The sequence below is a fragment of the Schistocerca serialis genome, chromosome 1 (assembly GCF_023864345.2).
Source record: "Schistocerca serialis cubense isolate TAMUIC-IGC-003099 chromosome 1, iqSchSeri2.2, whole genome shotgun sequence".
Lineage (NCBI taxonomy): Eukaryota > Metazoa > Arthropoda > Insecta > Orthoptera > Acrididae > Schistocerca > Schistocerca serialis.
In genome coordinates, this window is record NC_064638.1 from 704,865,548 (window position 1) to 704,882,472 (window position 16,925).

At 42.2% G+C, this 16,925-nt stretch overlaps 1 long non-coding RNA gene across 1 annotated transcript in view; it reads right to left on the reverse strand.

The window, feature by feature from the left end:
• The window catches only part of LOC126480965 (uncharacterized), a 182,897-nt gene that overhangs the window by 145,182 nt on the left and 20,790 nt on the right, over positions 1–16,925 (reverse strand). The gene's annotated exons all lie outside the window — the stretch shown is intronic.

The following is a 16,925-nucleotide window of genomic DNA, read 5'->3' on the forward strand; positions in this document are numbered from 1 at the left end:
TCTTCGTGTGTTAAAGAACAGCGAATTTTTTAAAGTCTTCTTTAACTTTATGTATTTGGCCTTTGACACTACTGCACCATACAATCGTCGAATTTTATTAAAAAAGGTTCGAATTGCGAAAGATATTAATATGTCTTCTCCGAACATATCCACGTTACTTTCACAATTACGTACTTGATAAGTATAGCCGCCTCCAGGAGGGAAGGTTATCGAAGGTGGAACGAAACCTCCTGAAAGCGACTAAGGAGTTGCCGGGATTTTAACATCCAGGCAAGGTGGCTGTTGACCATTCGCTCCAAGGTCTTTCCCATGCAACTAGTGAGGGCAACACTACGGTAGCTACTCGGGCTCGTGCGGTCTTTCCCAGGCTTTAAAAAAGGAATTAAAACTGCCTCACGCCACGAGTCAGGAAAGTGACCTGACGCCCAAATGGCATTAAAAAGTGCGAGGAGGATTTCTTTGTTGCGCCTTGTGAGGTGCCCTAGCATACTGTAATGGATCCTGTCGTGACCAGGGGATGTGTCACGAGCTGCAGACAATGCAGAATCCAGCTCCCACATAGAAAATGGGCAGTTGTAAACTTCATGAGAGGTAGACTGGAAGTCCAGATTACACCTCTCAGTGACGGCTCTATGGCGCTGGAAACCCGGATCCTGACTGGTTGTTGCAGTAACCATGGAAATATACGCTACCATAGTCTAGGTAATGTCTCGCGGATCCTTGTGGAGACTGCTGTTATTCATTACAGAAGCCATGGGGCACCTCCCTCCTCTCCCAGAAATTCTCCCGATGGGCTCCCACGCAATGGAACTTTTGGTGGAACGATTAATGGTGTTCAGAAACTGTTGCCACGACCTCTTCTTGCTCTCTCGAATAATGCGGCGACATTTTGCCCTCGCCACCCGAAAGGCTGCAAGCTTTCCTACGCCGTCATCACCTTCTAGGTGTATTTTTTGACACCGAGAAGGCGTACGATACCACTTGGAGGCGTCTCATCCTGAAGCAGCTTCACGGATGCGGTTTTCATGGTTGTCTTCCTCTTTTTATTCAGTCTTTCCTCTCGCCACGATATTTTAGATAGCGAATTGGTGACGTCCTGTCTACCGCTTTGAGCAGGAGAACGGTGTCCCTCAGGGTAGCGTTTTGTGTGACTGTCTTTGCCATCGCTATTAATAGCATTACCTCCATAGTGAAGAGTTCTGTCCAGTGTTGCTTGTTTGTGGATGACTTCTCTTTGTTTTGCTCTTCTTCAAAACTTGCAATGACAACGCGTTGGTTGCAACTTACTCTTAGATGCTTGGATGACTGGACGCAGAAGAGTGGTTTTAAGTTTTCCACCGAGAAGTCCGTGTGTGTTCTTTTTCATCGTTCCCGTTCGATTTTAACCTTTCCTGAGTTGAGGATGAGGGACATTATCCTTACTTTTAAAGACACGGTGAGATTTCTGGGGCTCATTTTTGACTCGAAGCTTACGATGTTACCTCATCTTAAAGACCTGAAACGACGGTCACTTAAGGCTTTAAGTATTTTAAAATGTCTTAGCCACAGTACATGGGGAGCCGACAGGACTTGTCTGCTCCAGTTTTACAGGGCGTTTGTGCGATCTCGGCTCGATTATGGGTGCACGGTGTATGGGTCTGCGAGGCCTTCTTACTTAAAGATGTTGGACGTTGTGCACCATGAAGGGCCTCGGTTGGCCACTGGGGCATTCAGAACTAGCCCCATACCAAGCCTCCGTGCATAGGCTGGTGAACCGCCACTTCATATGCGGCGGCGGCTACTTACGGTGCGCCAGGGGTATAAAACTTTGTCCACACCATACACACCTGCATACCATACCGTTGCTCAGCTTCCTCTGGCACGGCTATTTCATAACCGGCAACGAGCGGCGCGGCCATATGGGATTCGCGCACAGGATTGCCTCTCTGCGATGGATATGGCTGGTCTTCATGTTTTCCGTCGCGGTTGGAGCAGACTTCCACCTTGGCTCCTCCGGAGACCCAGACTTATTTCCGATTTGACTAATTTTAAGAAACATAGTGCACCAGATTCTACATTCCAATCTCAGTTTTTTAACATTTTAGATGCGCGTCACTGTTTTACCACCGTTTACACTGATGGCTCCAAACAGGAGAATTTCCTTGGCTGTTCTGTAGTGTTCCCTGATCATGTTATCCGGATTCGCCTCCCTGATGAATATACCGTTTTCGCAGCGGACCTCCACGCGATTCTGAAAGCACTGGAGCGGATGAATCGTGTTCGGGGCAATCCATTTCTCCTCTGCTCCGATTCTCTTAGTGCCTTACAGTCATTTCAGAATCTGTACCCAACTGAGGAGATGGTCCAGCTGATATGTGACCAACTGCACTTGTTCCAACGGCGGGGTAAGGAGGTGTCCTTCTGCTGGTTGCCTGGTCATGTAGGAATATGGGGCAATGAACAGGCCGATCGGGCTGCCAAGGAAGCCTGCAGAGAGCAGGATGTGCTCCAGTGTCCTATTCCCTTGCAGTCTGTCGTTTCTGCACTCCACAAGAAGTGCATGGAGTTGTGGGAGGAAGAATGGCTGGCGGTGACGGCCAATAAACTGCGGTTGGTGAAGTCAACAACTCGGCCATGGCGTTCCTCCTGCCTGTTGCTCAGGCGGGAAGAAGTGACCCTCACGCGTCTTCGGATCGGGCACTGTCCTCTCCCACATAGCCTTCTATTACGGCGGGAGGATGCCTCGTTTTGTGATGCTTGTGGTGTGCACATCTCTGTCCGCCACATTTCAACAGGCTGCATTTTATACCGTGATGCAAGGGCAGAAGCACAAATTGATGGGGATCTGCCCTGTGTTTTAGCTAATGATGAGACGTGTATGTATAGGGTTTTAAAGTTTTGTATTGTGTCTGGAATCTGGCCTAAACTTTTAGGCTGGAGGTTTTAGTGTATTGCAACGTGGCTGGCTCCTCCCTTTTCCCTTGCGGTCAGCCATCCACTTTCATCTGTAATATTGTTTTAGCTCCCTCTACCACTTTCTTCCTGTGTTGTTCATGTCTTACTGCTGGCGGTATGCTTCGTCCCACGCTTCGGTGTGGCACATATTTTTCCAAGATTGTTACCTGTGTTTTACGTTCTCTTTTATCTCACTGTTCTGAGTCTTTTCTTGACACCCGTCTCAATCTGTTACTGCCGTCGTGCGTCCATACAACCCTCTCCATCCATCCATCCATCCACCCATCCATCCATCCATCCATCATCATACTTTATAAGGAATTGAAATAGTTTGAAACGGATGATGCAAATTGCACAAGGCCTCGATAATAATCAGATTGCAATTATTTAAGAAAAATATTACATTTATCACTGCGAGAAAAAGAGAAAAATATTTTTGGACAATTTGTGCCGCAAGGCACTGAATATTAATTGGAAAGGGTAATTCAAATTTTGTTAAACTCATGTACAGATTCTCCCCGTCTCATGTATTTCCTGCATTTAAAAAACAATTAGTTAACACATGCCACTTCTTACACGCTGCAGTTGCAAGTACTTATAGTAGGATCACTTAATGTCGAGCGTGGGACATGTTGTGGGAAGGTGCCATAGTTTTATCCCATACATACGCCTGATGCGATGTCTCGTCGACGAGCTGGTAGGTTATAATGCCGGAGCCGCAGGTGAGTGTCTGGTAGGACATGGAAGCGTAATATTGACCTTTTTATTTATTTGATGTCTCTCAGGTTTCCTTCCAAGTATTTAATATGGGCCTGTACACGTTGCAACAGATCTGTAAACGGCATCTTGATGCTCAGAGGTTACTCGGATACAATAGCCTCCCTTACCAAATAATCCCGTATTTCACTGTCGTAGAGTCCTACACATGCCTTTGTGCAGACTAAATGGTTCAAATGGCTCTGAGCACTATGGGACTTAACATCTGAGGTCATCAGTCCCCTAGAACTTAGAACTACTTAAACCTAACTAACCTAAGGACATCACACACAGCCATGCCCGAGGCAGGATTCGAACCTGCGACCGTAGCGATCGCGCGGTTCCAGACTGAAGCGCCTAGAACCGCTTGGCCACTGTATTTATTTTTTCTGGAGAGCTCTATGCACTGAGACCGTACTTATATATTGATCACGTATTTATTGGTACATTTTGACCACTTTTGCTGTTCAGATTCTTGCATCTGATATTATCAAGATTCTTTCATCTACTGGGGTACAAGCATGCTGCAGTGCCTTCAGTATGGTAATGTGTTTCGTCTTGTAACTGGAAGTTCAAGAGGAAGTTTAAATTTTTCTTAGCGCCACTTTGTGGATCAGTGGAGCAGCGAATTCATCCACTTCATAGGAGTTATATCACTGCAGCATCTAATTTGAAGTAATTTGTTAACAACGCTGATGTACCGTGATTTATGTAGCTTATTATTATTTCTTAATACTCTCTGTTTGAAATATTTCCCAATGTTAAAGTATCTGAAATAACGAGATTGACTAACACATAATGAATCTTAGGCGATTTTTCTGCAAATTCCACTGGAACCAAATAATCTTGCCGCAAATCGTACGAAAGAGGTATAGGAAAGCTTTTGAGCATGTAACATAAAACAGGGATCAGTCGCCATGCTCTTAATTACAGAGACTGCATGGAAATTTGAACATTCTGGCAACTGTGTATTGAGCCTACCCAGGAACGTCTCCGCCTGTCGATGTCAGAGAAGGCTTTCTGTGAATCCTGTGTGGCTGGTGATCTCTGACCAAGGAGGAAGTCGATGCACCGTCGCTTGGCGCTCAGTGTCGGCAAGAGCCTTTCTGGGGTCGAGAACGTGAAGACTGAAGAGAAGGCCTACTCAGCGGGTCGGCGAGTTCAGCTAGTCTGTGTACTGCAGTCACGGAGGTGCGACCACTGAGCAGTACCGAACTATAGGCAATGAGTACAGTTTGTCTGTCTGTTTCCTTTCTCGCTGCCGTGAATAGAGTACGGTGCCCTGGTGGAAAGGCCGTGACGTTCCGATAAAATTGGATGCGGAATTGACAGGATTACGCCAGTGTTGTTCTCAGCTGTCCTCGCAAAAGGTTGAATAGCCGCCACGTCGGTGATCATCAGTGAGCAAGTTGTTGTCTCTTCACCATTCGTTGTGTACTTGTAAAGGCTGTTTACTCTGTTTCCCTCTTTATTGACGTGGGACGGTGCAGCGTGGTGATAGGTACAGGGTGACAATTACTACATGAAATAAAATCGTCATAACTTGTGAACGGTTTGCGTCAGGACGCTCAAACTGCGCGGGACATGATGGGAATTGTATAGTTTGGTTTAGCGTCGAAAGCCATTTTCATTTGGATGGGTTCGTCGATAAGCAAAATTGGCGCATTTGGGGAACATTTCGCGATCGAGAAGTCTCTTCACCCTCAACGGGTGACTGTGTGGTGTGCAATGTCCAGTTACGGAACAATCGGTGCGATATTCCTTGGTGGGACGGTGACTACCGAACGGTACGTGAAGGTTTTGGAATATGATTTCATCCCCATTATCCAAAGTGATCCTGGTTTCGACGAGGTTTGGTTCATGCAAGACAGAGCTCGACCCCATTGAAGCAGGAGAGTGTTTGGTGTCCTGGAGGAGCACTCTGGGGACCGCATTCTGGCTTTGGGACACCCAGAGGGAACTGGCATGGGTCTCGAGTGCTCGCCATGTTCTCCGGATCTGAACACATGCGACTCCCTTTTGTAGAGCTATATAAAAGACAGGGTGTACAGCAATAACCCAAAAACCACCGCAGAGCTGAGAACAGCCACTCAGGAGGTCATCGACAGCATCGATGTTCTGACACTTCAGCGGGTCATGCAGAATTTTGATATTCGTCTGCGCCACATCATCGCCAATGATCGCAGGCATATCGAACATGTCATAACCTAATTCGAATATCTGTAGTGACGTTTACGCGTTGTATAAAGTGTGTGCACGCCGTAGTTTGTAACTAATTTACGTTTTTTTTCCATATAGTTCAATAACTGTCACCCTGTACATCAGTGTGCTTCATCAGTATTTGAGCGGCGTTGTTTGGCAGACATTGTGTTTGATCAGTGAGTGACGTTGTTTTGGCAGACATTGTGGTTGATTGGTGTACGAGCGACGTTGTTACTAGCTGTAATGATAGTATACTACGGTGTTGTCCTTTTTAGTTGTGTTTCTTCCGTCATATTTGTGCCATAGACCGGGCCAGTGTAACGATGCCTCCTAGCATGAGCCCGTGTTTTGTTTAACTGTATGTGTTAAAAGTGTATTTGTGTGTAGTATAAGTGGAGGGCTTGTTTCTAGTTGGTCGGTTGTTTGAAATTAGTATTTACGTCCGCTTTTTTTTATTGATTACGTATGTTAGAGCTACACAGGGTGCCTCTTATTAATGTTTAAAAACCCCAGAAAAGTCGTAGATGACGCTGAGACAAGTTATTTAATGTTTGGATGACAAATGTTGGACATGTGACATCACCAGATGAAGTCCCTCTCTGCTCGTGAACCGGTTAAGCCTATCGGTCTATCGCACCTGATCATCCCTAAACAAGTCAAGTATTCACGTCGGTGTGGCTACGGGTCTACATGCGCGGCTTTAGCGTTATGAGCTTAGAGTCCGAGTGTTTCTTCTGGCAGGTGGTATTTATTTGCACTGCGTCAGACAATTATGTGTTTACATTGAGGTAAGATTTATTATTACATTTACCGCTCTGACGGCCTCGGCTGGTTTATTGGTAAGTGCAGTACTACAAAAAACTTACTCTACTACGTCACAAGTAAATTAGTGTGAGCTTCCGAAATGCATTGTTACCAGTTTTTTGACTAAATGAAGTCTGCAAATTTAAAAAAAAAACGGACCAGAAGGAAAGGAACAAAAAATAAGGACAGCTTTTGCTTGGTACACCGACTTTTACGTTTAAAAAATATCACATGTACAAAAGGTGTGTGAAATTTGCAGCGTTCGCTCAGTGTGCGCTGTGTAGTACTGCATCCTACCGGCGAGGGTAGGATCGACAAGCCCAGCCACTGCACATGCGGCGAGGTATGTCATCTGGTGACGTCACATATTCAATATTTGTCACCCAGTTTTGCCCGCCGGTGTGGCCGAGAGGTTCTAGGCGCTTCAGTCTCGAACTGAAGCTACGGTCGCAGGTTCGAATCCTGCCTCGGGCATGGATGTGTGTGATGTCCTTAGATTAGTTGTGTTTAAGTAGTTCTAAGTCTAGGGGACTGATGACCTCAGATGTTAAGTCTCATAGTGCTTAGAGCCATTTGAATCATTTTTTCGCCCAATTTTGTTGTATTTGCCAACATTTTAGGACCCATGTGTCTTAAATTATTTGTCTCAGGGACATCTACGTTCGCTTCGGGGTTTTTTAAATGTTGGCAAGGATCATCCTTTATGAATATTGAAACCATTTGATTGTTTATAATAATTACTGTGCTGATAACTCTGAGGCGTTGTAACGGATGATTCGATATGTGTAAGCTATTGATGTAAGGCTGTCACTACTTAACTGTGTTACGGCTTAGTGCGCTAGTTGCGCTAAAGCTATGTCAAGGGTTCGGTATATGTGAAGCCAGCTGATGTATGCTGGCTATGCATGTTTTTAGAGTTGTGTGTTGAACAATGGTTTTAAAAGAAATCGAGTACTAAAATGGATTTAGTGATTCACAAGAATAAAGATATGCCCTCCCTATTGGCAAATGTGATGAAATGCTGACGGCCATTAAACTGTGTTATCATCGAAGATTATGAAATTGCTCTTACCATGAACTGTAACACGATGATTGTGTATCAATAAGTCAATAAATGACTTGAATAACGTCCAGTGAAGCCAGCAGCGCGCTCGACTCCCCTCAGCCACACTCACTACCAGCACGGTATCGCAAAATTATTCGCCCTGTCGATTAACATGTTGTCAGCGGGCATCCTTCTGACACGGAAGACATTTTAATAACAGTCTAATACTCCCGGCTACCTTGCCGTACCCGCGACTGAAATGGATCCAAAGATATATTGCATAACTCCTTCTTTTACGACACAAATAATTTGCATATGCTGATGAAAGTTTCACAAATTTGCATACAGATGGAGTGAAAGTTCTCCACGGTGGAAATTTTTAGAAGTAGGTTGGAAACTTCGTCAATTAAACCGGCGTTTGTTTGTAGTTCCAGAACTCAAGAATAAAAGCTGGCGATGCGGTTGGCTGAAGCAATGAACATACCTGCGCTTCAGGACCTCGACAAAACAAATCGATATTCGACTTGACAACCGACAAACAAAATTCAAAATTGGCTTACTTAGAACAGACGAACTGGTTTAGTTTTTCAAGCTGCCACGCACTTTTCTTTCGTTTCCACTACTGACAGAATTGACGTGACAGCTTTGAAGATCGTCTGTGCGTTAATATCCACCATAACTCTGCACGAGAAGACGACACACGTCTGTATTAATTCAATAATAATTAAAAAATCGTGTTGAGTTTGTGTGAGTAAACAATTATGTGCAAAATAATCGTTAAATTTTTGGAAGCAACGTGGGCTAAGGGGATGCAAAGTGATTGTTAGTAGTAAGTGCGGACGATATTTTTTTTTTTTTGTCTTCAATTGATCTGATAAGATAAGGGGCATGACATCCTGTCCTATATCTAACGAGATTTTCTTCTCTATTTAGTTTCACACAAAGCAGAATATACAAAATATAAAATGACGGGAGACAAGACAAGGATTCCTTCAATTCGTACTGCGCCTCTGTAGCTGAGATAACGAACGCACGCTATTGCTACGGCGATCAACTAGGAGCCAACCGGTTTGAATTCTGGTGGTGGAAGGAATTTTCACCTCGAGCTCGGCTGGTTCTTTTTTTCTTCACTTCATGTACGAATATTGGAAAAGTTCTGTTACGGTACGCCGCCTCTCGTATAGATCTGCTGCAATTCGTCTTCCAGTCCACTTATAATTGAAACATTTTACAGGGAGTCTTTCTATATGTTACTTCTATTTTCTCCTATTTTCTTCTATATTTTCGTCTAGGTTACACACTACCCTTCAGAAGTTTGAAAACATCTTGCTGTATATTTCAACGGAGCAAGATGGGAGTGATCTATGTTACTAGTTAGAATTGAGATTTGTGTGACCATAAAAGATTGATAATGACACAGTATTGTGTAGTTAATTATTACATACACAAACTTACTGGGACATATTGGTATTGGTATTGCTAAATTTTATATAAACTGTCTTTACCTGTTCAAGCAGTAAAACTATGTAGAGGTACGTCGTTCACAGTTCTGTTCAGTTGTAGTTTCGTTTGTATACAGCTAGTACACGCAGAAAAAGTAACTGGAAAAGGCCCAAAAATGTAAGATTCCTTGTGACTCACGGGTAAAGATAACCAAATTACACCAAGAGGGCAATAGTGTCCGACAAATATCAAAGAAATTAAAGATTTCCATCGGCGGAGTTGTCAAGACCAAACACCGGCATCGAGATAGTCTCCTGCGTGATCTTCCTCCGGACAGGAGCACTCAGCAAAATATCGGAACGCCAGGAAAAGTATTTGGTAGTGACCGCTAAACGTAACAGATTCAAAACTGTACGTGATAACTGACTGCTGAACTAAACACAGTAAGGGATACAACAATGAGTGAGTCAACAGCGAGACGACGCCTGGCAGAAAACAACTCCCAGGGTTATGTAGCAGCAAGGAAAATAATGTTGTACCCTGTTAACAAGAAGAAAAGGCACACCAGCATTGCGCAACAGAGGACTGGCAAAGAGTCTCATTCACTGATGAATACAAATTCGAAATATTTGGAAGTAAAGGCCGTCAATTCGTACGCTGTTTACCCAATGAACGCTTGAATCCTCATTGCGTAATTCCAACCTTAAGCACGGGAGGGGTTCTGTAATGATACGGGGATCTTTTAGAAGGAATAAAGTCGGAGATCTGCTGAAAGTAGAGGCAAGAATGAACCAAAAGAATTATCATGCCAATATGGGATTGTGGGTCCGCATTGATGCAAAACACGGTTGTTATTTATTTATTTATATATTCACCAAAATAGTTTCAGCGACAAATATCGCCATCATCAGGGGATGTTTTGATTCAAAGAACCCACTGATGATGGCGACATTCGTCGCTGATACTAGTTTGGGGGAATAAATAAAGTTAGTTAGTTACATTCATGTTCCATGGATCATTTTGCGTGCTAAATCATCGTCATGTGGAACGAGTCATTTTACTTTCATATTGCAAATTAATTTGTGCATCTATTTGTACTCTAAACGTCACCATGTTATTGTTTTTTCCCCCAAAATAAGAAAAAGATATACAGATTGAGTTAGAAATTCGTAGCCACCACCTTTTACACATTGCAAACATAGCAATTCTTCTACGGAATAGTTGGAGTTTTCAAATTTCACCTTTCTGTCTATTAGACAGCGTTGTGCGCCCCTTTCTGTGCTAAAAACAACCTTAATGTTGAGCAATAAATGTCATTTTTTCTTCTAGTATAGTAATTATGTTCCTTTTGAACTGTAGTGGATTATTTACAACAACTTCTTGAGGGAATAAATCTACTCTGAAGCGGTAGACAGAATACCCAACTTCTTAAACAGATGTCTACAAGATGATCGCGGGTGAGCACCACATATTACTCTTACAGCGCGTTTTTGGGCAATGAAGACCTTTCTTAAAGATGAGTTACCCCAGAATATTATTCCATATGACATTACTGAATAAAAATAAGCAAAATATGTCAACTTACTGATTTCTCTCTCCCCAAAACTTGCTATGATTCTAAGTGCAAATGTGGCTGAACCAATCTGTTTTAGCAGTTCCAAAAGGTGATTTTTCCAATTTAAAATCTCGTCAGTATGGACACCTAAGATTTTGAACTTTCCTCCCTTTGTATTATTTCATCACCAAGTGTTGCACTTAACACTGGTGCAGTACCTCTAGAGGTGAAGAGCTGAATGTGACGTGTCTTTGTGAAATTCAGGGTGAGAGCATTTGCAGAAAAGCAGTAAATGATACTTTTGAAAACTCTGTTCATCATTTCTTCCATTTCTGTATGTATACTGGGAGTGACTAGAATACTGGTGTCATCTGCAAAAAGACCTAATTCTGCTTATTATGCATTATACGGTAGATCATTTACATATATCTGAAACAATAGTGGACCTAAGATTGAGCCTTGCAGAACCCCCATACATGATTTCTCCCAGTCAGAATTATGTCCCTGGGTTCTCTTGGTTGAATTACTACTAAGTACAGCTTCCTGCATTCTTTTGGTCTGATAGGATTTGATCCATTGGATCCCATTAAATTTCAGTTTATCTGGTAGTAAAAGTGTTTTGCATCAAGGTGGACCCACAATCTCATATTGTTGTTTTAGTATGCAAACACGGACCAAATGGAAGAGTTTCAAGATAAAATTATTTATTATCATGCCATTCTCTAGCAGCATGTCAAGACATCCGGCTTGTGTCTGATTAGAAATGGGTTTGTCTTATAGCATGACAACGACCCGAAACATACATCCTGCTTGTGTCAGAACTATGTGAAGTCTCTAGACGTTCTGAAAATTTTGAAAAACATGGAATGGACTCCTCAGTCCCCTGATTGTAGCCCAATCGAGCTACTATAGGATGAGTTGACAGGAGGATCCGAAAAGGTTCTGCAGAAAGAAGGGAGACTAATCCCAACTGAATCCCTGGCAAAATTGACCCATCGCTTGCTGAGAGTAAGCAAGGCAGTGATTAAAGCAAAGGGTAGTTATTTTCAAGAACCTAAGATTTAGTAGTTGCATTTACCTATGTATTGTATGAGCTTAATAAACATTTACAAAATAACAAAATGCACTTTAGTAATGTATTTCCTTTCCACTGTGCATAATCACCTGGTGTTTCCAAACTGATGCAGGGTAGTGTATATTCCTAAATATTTCCTTATAGCTTCGTTCCTTTGGCGATCTTCTCTTGTACATCCTTCCACCCTTGTTGGAAACAACAAGCAAAAGCCTTTGTCCGTAAATCATCACCTGTTTAGAAAGTACCGTTCGTCCTTGTCCTTTTCTTACATCAAATCCTGCGTACTATGGATGAGGGGCAACAGGTAGATTTTCCTAGATTTCCAGAAAGCGTTGGACACATTTTCCCAGTGCAGACTTTTAATGAATGTGAGGGCATATGGATAGGTTCCCAGATATGTGAGTGACTCGAAGACTTTTCAAGTAATAGAACCTAGTACATGGTCCTCGCTGGAGACAGTTAATCAGAGAGAATTGTCAAGAGTGTCCCAGGGAAGTTTGATATGGCCGCTCTTATTATCTATTCACACAAATCTAACGCACGGTGTGAACAACCATCTGCGGTTGTTTGCCGATGATGCTATGATGTACGAGAAAGTGTTGTCGTTGAATGACTGTAGGAGGATCCAAGATGACTTAGACAAAATTTCCAGTTCCAGAGTGTTGTAAACATGGAAAAATGTAAGTTAATGCAGATGAGTAAGAAAAACAATCCCGTAATGTTCTAACACAGCATTAATTGTGCGCTGTTTGACACAGTCACTCCTATTAAATATCTAAGCGCAACGTTGCAAACCGATATGAAATGGAACGAGCATTTAAGGACGCTAGTAGGAAAGGAGGATGGTCGACTTTGGTTTATGGGAGAATTTTAGGAAAGTTCGGTCCAGTTGCACAGAAGACTGTGTGTAGATCACTAGTGCGACCCAGTCTGGAGTATTGCTCGACTGTTTGGGATCCCCACTTGGTGGGATTAACAGAGAACATCGAAGCAATTCAGAAGTGGGTGCTAGATTTGTTGCAGGTACGTTCGATCAATACGCAAATATCACCGAGATGCTTCGAAAACTCAAAAGTGAATCCCTGGAGGGAAGACGGCTTTCTTTTCGCGGAACACTTTTGAGAAAATGTAGAGAACAGGCACTTGAAGCTGACTGCAGAACTATTATACTGCCGCCAAGGATCAAGAAAACAAGAGAAATTAAGGCTCTTACGGACGCAGACAGACAGTCGTTTTTCCCTGGCTCTGTTTGAGAATAAAACAGGAGATGAAGTAAACAGCTGTGGTAAGGGGACCCTCCACCACACCGTGCAAGGTGGCGGGCGCGGCAGTCAGCATACTGGACTCACATTCTGGAGGAGGACGGTTCAAACCCGCGTCCGGCCATCCTGATTTAGGTTGTCCATGAGATCTCTAAATACCGGGGTGTTTCCTTAGAAACGGCAGTGCCGACGTCCTTTCCAGTCCGTCCCTAATCCGATGGAACGTGTTTGGTCCCCTCCCCCCAACCACCCAAACAACCCTCCACCGTGCATCATATGGAGGCTTGTGGAGTATGTATGTAGGTGTAGACATGGTAATTTAGAATTATTTATGAAACAGTTTGAACCGTTAGTCTTTAACTTTCGAACAGAATGAGGCAGTATTAAGGAAAGACTGACATTTTTTGTTTTAGGATGCACGTATTTTAAAGCTGTACTACATCCCCTTGCCATTTAAAAAACCGAAGTTCCCTTTTAGCGTCCCAATATCAAACGTAGTAATAATATTTTTTGCAAATGAAGTGCGGCAGACAAAAAACCATAAAAAAGTCGTGTATCTATGAAATGTGTTAAGACAGAGTTCTATGCGAACAATTAGGAAAGTTAATAGTTTAAAAACAGACAACAATAATTTATTTGAAAAGCAAACGTTATCATTGTATACTGCTGATCCAGATCTGTAAGGTAATGTAATATAATTTATTGAGCTGATGCAAGATAGTTAATAATATAAAACGTCAGTTGAGTTTCATTTATAGAAGTGATAAACCTGTGTCAACTAATCCCACTTTTCGGAACTGTAGTATTGTCTGCAGCGGAGCGAAAACAGCATCACCGCAGCCTGCCGCCATTTCGCAGCACATTTAATATTTACAATATTTACGTTATTGCTTTACAGGCTGATCACTATCGGCACACATTGTTTAATAATTTTCACTATCAAAGCTGGAGTCCTGGACCAGGTAGTTTTAATGACAAATTCGTCGATCATTTTAAGGTATTGTGTGGAATTAGGTCCTGGCCCGTACTACGTCTTATGGACGACGACAGAGTCAACAATATAATTGACATACCACACTGAAAAGCAAAATGACAGTGAAAAACGTATTCATCTTCATGAATAATTACCAGGGTGCACTTGGTTGTGTTTTAAAAGTGTTCGTAAAATATCGGTCGTATGTGGCTAGAAGTTGCATAGCTTGCTAGATCGTTGCTACAATTTTATCAGTTATAGCAATATTACGCACATATAGACAAATTCACTGAAACAATAATATTTGATTAACATAATAATAATATTTTCAAGGAATATACAAACAAAATTTAAGCAGTGTACAGGCACATTAAATCATCACACCATTTACAAGAGAAGCACACACACACACACACACACATACACACACACACACACACACACACACACACACACACACTTTTGAGTTCTCGAAGCATCTCAGTGATACTTGCGTGTTGATCGAACCTACCTGCAACAAATCTAGCACCCCACCTTTGAACTGCTTCGATGTCTTCCGTTAATCCCAAACAGTCGAGCAACACTCCAGACTGGGTTGCACTAGTGTTCTGCACGCAGTCTTCTGTACAACTGGACCGAACTTTCCTAAAATTCTCCCATGAACCAAAGTCGACCCTTCGCCTTTCCTACTAGCGTCCTTAAGTGCTCGTTCCATTTCATATCGGTTTGCAACGTTACGCTTAGATATTTAATAGCTGTGACCGTGTCAAACAGCACACAATTAATGCTGTGTTAGTACATTACGGGATTGTTTTTCCTACTCATCTGCATTAACTTGCATTTTTCTACGTTTAGAACACGCTGACATTCATTACACCAACTGGAAATTTTGTCTAAGTCATCATGGATCCTCCTACAGTCACTCTATGACGACACTTTCTCCATTTTTGTGAAGTGACGTGACAGCTGCATCTTTTTGTCTCAGAAAATACCACTAAAAATACCTAAGGGAAGGAGGGTCGATAAAATTTCAACAGGACTTGTTTATGTTTGCAAGTTCGTTGGTAATTCATACCATTTGCAGTTCCATTTGTTATTATACTGTCACACACATATTGATACCTCATTCATGTTTATGCTTGTAATTGCCATTCATGTATTTGATCTTGAAATACCGTAGTTGAAATCTGTATAATGGCAGGGTTTCTACGAAATAATAGTGCAATGCCTGAAGCGTACATCTATAGAATTTATTACGAAAATAGTGAAACATATGAGACATAAACAATCATGAGGAAACTACGGTTTTTTTTCATAAAGCGAACAACAAAATAAGGCGTTTGCATTTCGTCGATGGAAGCTGGTATAAAGGCACTCACCGTTAGTACTTTACACATTCTCCGTTCTTGCTAATTACCTCAAAAATTTTCTCCGGCGTTGATTTTGTTAGGGTTTGTAGTTTTTGCAGTGAAATTGTCGCTCACTCTGGTCGCATCGCTCTTTTCAGCAAGCACACGGCCTCAAATTGTGGTCCGTTGCAATAAATACGCCTTGCAAATTTTTCCCAAAGATTTTCTACGGTGTTCAATTCCTGGCTGTAGGCATGACAGGGCAAGACATCGATACCTTTGTTTTTAAACCAGCTTTTGGTTGTAGCAGAAAGATGCATATTTGCATTATGTTGTTGAAACATTTGAGTTTCGTTACCTAGGTCCTCATACATTCTAATCAGTTCTGCCTTTAACATCTTGGTATACACGTCAGAGTTCATTCTAGTGTTGAGCCAAGCAATGCACGATTTACCGTTAGTAGAGAAGGCTGCCCAAATTATAACACTCTCACCACAAAATTTCTGCTCATTCTTACATGCTGGTCTGTTCTCCAATCATGCCAAGTATACTGAAATCCATTCAACCTCATCACTAAAGATCACTTTATCCTGTTCTGTAATACTGACATATGTTTTTCAGCAAACTCCAGTTTACCCTGTTTATGTTTGGGTGTTGGAGCAGGCTGCTGCAGTCGTTTTTTGAATACATGATGTCTTTCATGTGACAAAATTTGTCGTATGCATCTGGCAGTTACTGGCAACTGTAAATCAGCAGCAAGCTGAGAAGAATAACGATTTTTGATGCTTGCTGTTGGCGAAAGTAGCCGTTTCGATGCCTCAGATAATTTTATACTTTGCCCATATTTCCCATTTTGTCCATATTGTGCACCCAATCTAACGAAATTATCAGTCCCTGTACTTGAATGGTTCAACTTCTTGTCTATTTGAGGATCATAGCTTCCCATTTCCTAGTATGAATCGATTTTTGCTTTTTCGCGACATGATAACTGTTTTCCGCATGGCTTTGTCACAATCGTGGTTTATCCGCACGACACACACTGTCACATATGATGTCTATTTCCTATTTGTAGTAAACGCACGTACGCACAGAGCCTACTGCCTTGATACTGACTTTCACCCTCTACCACTTGAATCATTAATGTCTTCTTATATACTGTATTACTGACGTCAAATGCGATACCATTTGACTGCATATGTCGGTATACTGGATCTCATACTATTGCATATACACTGTACACAACTGATCTACGAACAATGTTAATTTTACTACAACTGACAATGCCTTTATACTGATTTCCGCTACAGTATACGAGTATATTTTATATTGTACTGTTGTTTGTCATTTTCCGGTGCATAAATGTAAAAGTATTAACATCTAAGAGTTATGTAACAGAGATTGTAAAGTTTATAGGAAAATGAGCTCATCCTGAATGGGCAGTTGCTTTTTGAATGTCAAATGTTGCCATGTGCAACTAAATTGGAGAACCGCCAGTTAAGAAAACGCGCTGATATGGGAGCGTGTGCT